This window comes from Saccopteryx bilineata, chromosome 5 (assembly GCF_036850765.1).
Source record: "Saccopteryx bilineata isolate mSacBil1 chromosome 5, mSacBil1_pri_phased_curated, whole genome shotgun sequence".
NCBI lineage: Eukaryota > Metazoa > Chordata > Mammalia > Chiroptera > Emballonuridae > Saccopteryx > Saccopteryx bilineata.
This window is the reverse complement of record NC_089494.1, coordinates 187630686-187638612: the sequence shown is the minus strand read 5'-3', so window position 1 is coordinate 187638612 and position 7927 is coordinate 187630686. Positions and strand designations below refer to the sequence as shown.

At 39.4% G+C, this 7927-nt stretch overlaps 1 pseudogene; it reads right to left on the bottom strand.

Annotated features, from left to right (window-relative positions):
- Positions 1–1041: 1041 nt before the first annotated feature.
- On the bottom strand, positions 1042–2074 carry LOC136306600 (ubiquitin-like protein 7 pseudogene; annotated as a pseudogene).
- Positions 2075–7927: the final 5853 nt, after the last annotated feature.

Sequence of the window (7927 nt, the reverse complement as noted above, 5' to 3'; positions counted from 1 at the left end):
TGCAGCCATGAAAAAGAAGGAAATCTTACCTTTTGGGATGGCATGGATGGGAGATTACTATGCTAAGTAAAATAAACCAAGCAGAGAAAGAAAAATATCATATGATTTCACTTATATGTGGACTCTAATGAACAAGGTGAACTGAGGAACGGAATAGAGGCAGAGGCAGGGTCACAGGGAGCAGAGGGACAGCTGTCAGAGGGAACGAGGATGAAGGGATAGGATCAGAGAAGGTGAAGGGATTAGTGAAATTATATATACACAACACAGATAGATAACAAGACAGCAAATCCAGAGGGCAGGGGGAGGGAGTTAGGGAGAAGAGGACAAAGGAGGTGTAAAGGGGGCCACATGGTTGGGGGATGAGGGTGTTATATTGAATGGGAGACTTGAATCCATGTTAACACAATAAATTAAAATTAATAATAATAATAATAATAATAATAAGAAGAAGAAGAAGAAGAAGAAGAAGAAATGAAGCATTATTGTGTTCAGCTATTGAAAATTTTGCCTTGACCAATAGAGAATGGAATTTTTTTCCTTCCTAATTTTGTATACTAGAACAGAGTACAGTGCCTGGTTTATAATAGATTTTCATAAATATTTGTTAAGAGAAAGAACGAAGAAAAAAAAGACATGGAAAGATGGAAGAGAGGGGGAGAGGGAAGAAATAATCTCCAAATAAATATATCACTTTCTTATTTTATCTAAAGTAATTATTCTAACCCATCCACAAGTTTTTAAATTTTAAGTCATCTCCCCACTCAAGCTTTTTTTTCTTTTGTAAAGAAGTCTCCCTTCTCTGCCTCTTATTCATTTGCATTTACTGACACCATTAGGAAATATAAGAGCACTGTAGTGATAATATGAGCTTTTCAGGTGCTGCTCATAATGGATTGAAGTAAGATCATTTACTTTTTTTTTTTTTTGGAGGTTGACGGTCAGATGTATTAGGGAGGGAAGAGACTGGGCACTTTCAGAAGTGCCTCCCATGGGCAGCTGCCTTGGCAATTTGTTGGGGGTTCAGAAGGAGCAGGGAGTTCATGGGGCTCCTCTAGCAAAGATGAGCTCCAAAGTCACTTGGATGGCTTTTCTCCTCACCTCCCAGTGGCCTATAGGGCCCAATGGCTCTGCTCAACATCCTGCATGCCCAGGTCACCGGACTGCTGCAGCTGGAAGGTGGGGCTGCCCTGAGGCCTACAGAGCATGCTGTCGGGCCTGACTGAGAGATCATTGGTCATAGGCGTCCCTGGACACTGGAGGACATTGGTGAGGTCCCTGAGAAACGGCCCTGGATGCCAGGATTCTGCATGTGAGAGCTCCTCTCTGGAGTGCTGGCCAGGACCAGCGCGGTGGCCGGCTCGCTCTGGGTGATGGGCAGGGACCCAGCAACTCCACTGTAGCCCAGGGAGGTTAGGAAGGAGCTGGGTGTACTGCTAGAAGGCATGGACCTGGCCCTTGGGTGAGAGTCGGCCTCATCTTCAGAGAGCCCTTTAGACAGAAGCCACCAGGCATGTCCCGTAGGAGCTAGAGGACTGCTCTGGGAAGAGGAGGCAACCCACGGTAGCAGTAGTGGCATGCTGCCTGCCAGCTGCCACCGAGTGCAGAACCAGAACAATGGCATTGACTTGGGCTGGGTGGGCAAGTACCAATGTATCAAGCATGCTGGGATCAGTGAAGACAGAGAAAAGGTCCTTGTTCTAGGGAATCCCAAGAGCAATGGGGTCACTGCTAAGGCCTGGAGTGGCCACAATGACCTGATCCAGAGATTCCTTATTGCTGAGCATTTTCAAGACCGCCTTCCTGTAGGGGGAGCTGCTGTTCAAGGCTGTGTACAGCACCCGGAACTCCCACAGGCAACCACTTTGTGCACAGGTTTTGGTTCTGTTCAGAGTCGGGTCAGGCCTTCTGCAGAACATGACTGTGAACCCAGGTTGAATGCCATAGAAGTCAAGTGTCTGGTCATCTTTTAGCTTCCGGTCACAGCAGATCAGATCAGTCAGCTCAGGGTCCAGAACTGTCCCCTGGATTTACCAGCAATGAGCTGCTTCAGAAATGAAATTCTATGTCCCATCCCCCCCTTCCCACCCCCTGAGTATTCTTCTAGCTCTGTCTCAGAAAACCCAATAATTAAGGTGACCAACTTTTTTACAATGAAAAGGAGGAGAAAAATAAATTAAAGAAAACAATATTGTAAATAAAAGAAACATTTTATTCATTGCAACAATAATGCACAATAATATGATAAATGCATATTAAAAACATTTGTAATATTCTATATTGTAATTATGCTTACATGCCTATTAATTTTTAATAATAATTGTAAGAAAAAAAGTACTCATTTAGATACAAATACGTCACATTACACGCAATGGATCAACTCTGCATCGATCGAATACGGACATTTACAGATTAGTCTTCCAATATCAAAAAGGAGGACATGGAGGAGGACAGTTTTCAAGGGAGGACGGAACTTACAAAAGAAGGACTGTCCTCCCTAAAGGAAAACGACTGGTCACCTTACCAGTAGACTGCAGGCCGGTGGCTGGGTGCCAGTCTGAGAGAGACATCTCTCTCAAACTTTCTCCTCCCAGTCCTGCAGAAGGAAGATCATTTACGTTTCAAAGGAAAATTCAGAATTGTTATACACACACCCTTTTGAAGTTATAGTGGAATTTATGCAGTAAGATCAAATGGAGACTCTGGGTGAGTATGGCAGACTAGCCCTGGAGACCCTGCAGATCAGATCAGCACAGTGGTGGAAAGGAGAGGAGGACAAGAGGAGCTGTTAGAGTGTCTTCCCTTCTTGCTTTGCCCTCACCCATCTCTTGCTATAGTGCTGGGAGGATAGGTATGAAGAGCTAGTGGAGGGCAGCAGTGGGTATGGGGGGAGAGGAAGAAGAGGTGTCTTAGGATCAGCCGCAGGGAGGAAATGAGAATCTGCTTAGCACTCTATGGGAGGTTTTCCTTTGTAAGCACTATTTGTAAATTAAGCTTAGATACTTTACGAACTATCCTCTGTGTCTTAATGCTAATACACATGATTAAATATTCTTTTAAATTTTTACAGTTAAGAATATTCTGAGGTTTTAGATAAGGGAGAATAAACCAAGCCCTTCAGTTGTTAATTAAGTCTGTTTTCACTTGAAAAACAAACATGCGTGTCTTTCGTTTACTGTTATTTTTCTTTTTTTTCTCCAAGATTCCTTTGGAAATAAGCACTGTTGTAAGTACACTGGTGTATCCAGGGAGATAGTTAGAAGCCGAGTTTTAAACATATGGCAAAACAAATGCACGAAAGTATTTGGAAGTGAATTTTTCCAATCATGAACATTCTTACCAATGCTTGGATAAGTACAAAAGGAACTTTTATAGCTCTCTGGTGGTGCTTTGCTTTAACATGAAAAAATGCTGGTAATCATTTTCCCCCTTCAGTACTTTATTTATAACCTTTGCTCTTTTCCATGAAGGAAAACATTTTACGAGACTATAGCTTTAACTAAAAAATACCTATTTTTATATGTCATGCTATACAAACAAATTTATGTTCTGATTTTTAAAGTGCACTTATTTTCAGAGTAATCTTTATAATTTTCTTTCACACTCCTGACAAAACACTTTTTAATACACAGGTCCTGAAACATTTCATAGAATTAATTATGTTTTCATAAATTTCACATTGTCTCTTTCTGACTGAGTTTAGAAGGAGCCCATGTGCTCACTACCACATTTCAGGATATGAAGAGGTGGTTTTCCCAAATTCTCCCAAGAACCCCAGTTTCAGATTCGTGAAGATAGATGACATACATCAAGACTGACCATTAGAGAATGGGCTTACCTGAAGTAAGATAATACAGGGGGTCCTCGGGTTATAACAGTCTCGACATATGACGTTTCAAGTTTAGTATGCTCACTTCCATAAAAACTTTAAAAAATTGAGAAGTGAGTGTTTTAGCTGTTATGAATGCCTTGCAATGCTATATAGGCAGATTTTGGAAGAGAAGAAGTCATCAACCTTTCAGACTAGCCTGAACTGTTCTTTCAGAAGGTAGAGAGGACTGCAACAGATCCTGTAGCCTCTTCCTCAGCTGCTTCTTGAGATGAAACACCTGTAATACAGTGTCTCCTGCATGTTCCTTAGGCAATCCTGATTCACCTGACCCAGTATCTCCAGCACCTTTTGCAGGTTCTTCTGCCTCTCCAGCTTCCTCCTCCCAATAGGTCACTCTCTCCCACCTTGCAATGCCTCTTCCAGTGTGCAAGCCAACCACAGGAATAAAGGTAAGAAATTTTTTTACACTAATTTTTTTCATTTTTCTGTTCCTAGTGTATAGTACAGTATATTTATGTCCTTTTCCTTTCTTTGTGGCTTAGTTGTGTTTTTATGTTCTAGACTATGATTTTGCAACTGTGTTAGGATAGGTAAGTGACTTAAGCTAGGGTGTGTTTCGACTTACACCAAAATTCGGGTTATGTCACTACCGTGGGAACAGAACTGTGTTGTAACCCGAGGACCCCCTGTATGAGAAATGGGAAAGACAGTGGCTTTCAGTCTAGTTTATTGGAGGTTTTGAAACTAAGAGTTCATATGTATATTATATACTAACTATATTCAGAATAAATAAAATTTCTTGCAAATACACATATTAATGATTCTCAGATTTATGTAAATGCTCTTACAAATAGTAAAATGTCAAAATGTTGCTGAAATCATAGTGGCTGTTGCCACTATCTGATCCCCATCAGTTACTTTCAAGTGGAATGTGCATTAGTCCCATTACTAGACCACAACCAGAGCAGGAGTTTATCTGGCTTAGAGCAGATATGTTCTGTGATGTCGAGAAATTTCTATTTTAACTGAAGCAAATCATCTCCTCTAAATGACTTCTTTTATCAGTGAGAGTTGTTATCCTTTCTTTCTAAGATCAACATATTTTGGTTAAATAGCTACAGAAGTAAGTTCTCAGTTAAGTTACAGATTGTTAGTTTTGGTGACTAGAGGCCCAGTTGCCCATGGATAAGCCTCCCTGATGGCTATCATCTGTATAACTCAGATTCTAAATAGTCCTGCTTCAATCTCTGGTGTAGGCTCCACCAGCCTGCTGGAGTTTGTGCTCACACCCTTCTTGGTGTTTGCTTGAACTGTAATTTTTTTTTTAATAAATTTTTATTAATGGTAATGGGATGACATTAATAAATCAGGGTACATATATTCAAAGAAAACATGTCTAGGTTATTTTGTCATTAAATTACGTTGCGTACCCCTCGCCCAAAGTCAGATTGTCCTCCGCCACCCTCTATCTAGTTCTCTGTGCCCCTACCCCTACCCCTAACTCTCTCCCTTCCTCCCTCCCATGTCCTCCCTCCCCTCACCCCTGGTAACCACCACACTCTTGTCCATGTCTCTTAGTCTCATTTTTATGTTCCACCAATGTATGGAATCATGTAGTTCTTGTTTTTTTCTGATTTACTTATTTCACTCCTTATAATGTTATCAAGATCCCACCATTTTGCTGTAAATGATCTGATGTCATCATTTCTTATGGCTGAGTAGTATTCCATAGTGTATATGTGCCACATCTTCTTTATCCAGTCTTCTATTGAAGGGCTTTTTGGTTGTTTCCATGTCTTGGCCACTGTGAACAGTGCTGCAATGAACATGGGGCTACATGTGTCTTCACGTATCAATGTTTCTGAGGTTTTGGGGTATATACCCAGTAGAGGGATTGCTGGGTCATAAGGTAGTTCTATTTGCAGTTTTTTGAGGAACCACCATACTTTCCTCCATAATGGTTGTACTACTTTACAGTCCCACCAACAGTGAATGAGGGTTCCTTTTTCTCCACAGCCTCTCCAACATTTGCTATTACCCGTCTTGTTGATAATAGCTAATCTAACAGGTGTGAGGTGGTATCTCATTGTAGTTTTGATTTGCATTTCTCTAATAACTAATGAAGCTGAGCATCTTTTCATATATCTGTTGGCCATTTGTATCTCTTCCTGGGAGAAGTGTCTGTTCATGTCCTCTTCCCATTTTTTTATGGGATTGTTTGTTTGTTTGTTGTTGAGTTTTATGAGTTCTTTGTAAATTTTGGATATTAGGCCCTTATCTGAGCTGTTGTTTGAAAATATCATTTCCCATTTAGTTGGCTGTCTGTTTATTTTGATATCAGTTTCTCTTGCTGAGCAAAAACTTTTAATTCTGATGTAGTCCCATTCATTTATCTTTGCCTTCACTTCTCTTGCCATTGGAGTCAAGTTCATAAAATGTTCTTTAAAACCCAGGTCCATGAGTTTAGTACCTATGTCTTCTTCTATGTACTTTATTGTTTCAGGTCTTATATTTAGGTCTTTGATCCATTTTGAATTAATTTTAGTACACGGGGACAGGCTGTAGTCGAGTTTCATTCTTTTGCATGTGGCTTTCCAGTTTTCCCAACACCATTTGTTGAAGAGGCTTTCTTTTCTCCATTGTGTGTTGTTGGCCCCTTTATCAAAGATTATTTGACCATATATATGTGGTTTTGTTTCTGGGCTTTCTATTCTGTTCCATTGGTCTGAGTGTCTATTTTTCTGCCAATACCATGCTGTTTTGATTATCGTGGCCCTATAATATAGTTTAAAGTCAGGTATTGTAATGCTCCCAGCTTCATTCTTTTTCCTTAATATTGTTTTGGCTATTCGGGGTTTTTTATAGTTCCATATAAATCTGATGATTTTTTGTTCCATTTCTTTAAAAAATCTCATAGGGATTTTGATGGGAATTGCATTAAATTTGTATATTGCTTTGGGTAATATGGCCATTTTGATTATATTTATTCTTCCTATCCAAGAACAAGGAATATTTTTCCAACTCATTGTATCTTTTTCGATTTCCCTTAACAATGCTTTGTAATTTTCATTATATAGGTCCTTTACATTCTTTGTTATGTTTATTCCTAGGTATTTTATTTTTTTTGTTGCAATCGTGAAGGGGATTATTTTTTTGAGTTCGTTTTCTAATATTTCATTGTTGGCATATAGAAAGGCTATGGACTTTTGTATGTTAATTTTGTATCCTGCGACTTTACTCTATTGGTTTATTGTTTCTAATAATCTTTTTGTGGAGTCCTTCGGGTTTTCGATGTATAGGATCATATCATCAGCAAAAAGTGATACCTTTACTTCTTCTTTTCCGATATGGATGCCTTTTATTTCTTTGTCTTGTCTGATTGCTCTGGCCAGAACTTCTAGCACCACGTTAAATAAGAGTGGAGAGAGTGGACAACCCTGTCTTGTTCCTGATTTAAGGTAGAAAGTCCTCAGTTTTATGCCGTTTAATAGGATGTTGGCTGATGGTTTATCATATATGGCCTTTATCATGTTGAGATATTTTCCTTCTATACCCATTTTGTTGAGAGTCTTAAACATAAAATTGTGTTGTATTTTATCAAAAGCCTTTTCTGCATCTATTGATAAGATCATGTGGTTTTTGTTCTTTGTTTTGTTGATATGGTGTATTACGTTAACCGTTTTGCGTATGTTGAACCATCCTTGAGATTCTGGGATGAATCCCACTTGATCATGATGTATTATTTTTTTAATATGTTGTTGTATTCGGTTTGCCAGTATTTTGTTTAGTATTTTAGCATCTGTATTCATTAGAGATATTGGTCTGTAGTTTTCTTTCTTTGTGCCATCCTTGCCAGGTTTTGGTATGAGGGTTATGTTGGCCTCATAAAATGTGTTTGGAAGTATTGCTTCTTCTTCAATTTTTTGGAAGACTTTGAGTAGAATAGGAACCAAGTCTTCTTTGAATGTTTGATAGAATTCACTAGTATAACCGTCTGGGCCTGGACTTTTATTTTTGGGGAGGTTTTTAATAGTTTTTTCTATTTCCTCCCTGCTGATTGGTCTGTTTAGGCTTTCTGCTTCTTCATGAGTCAGT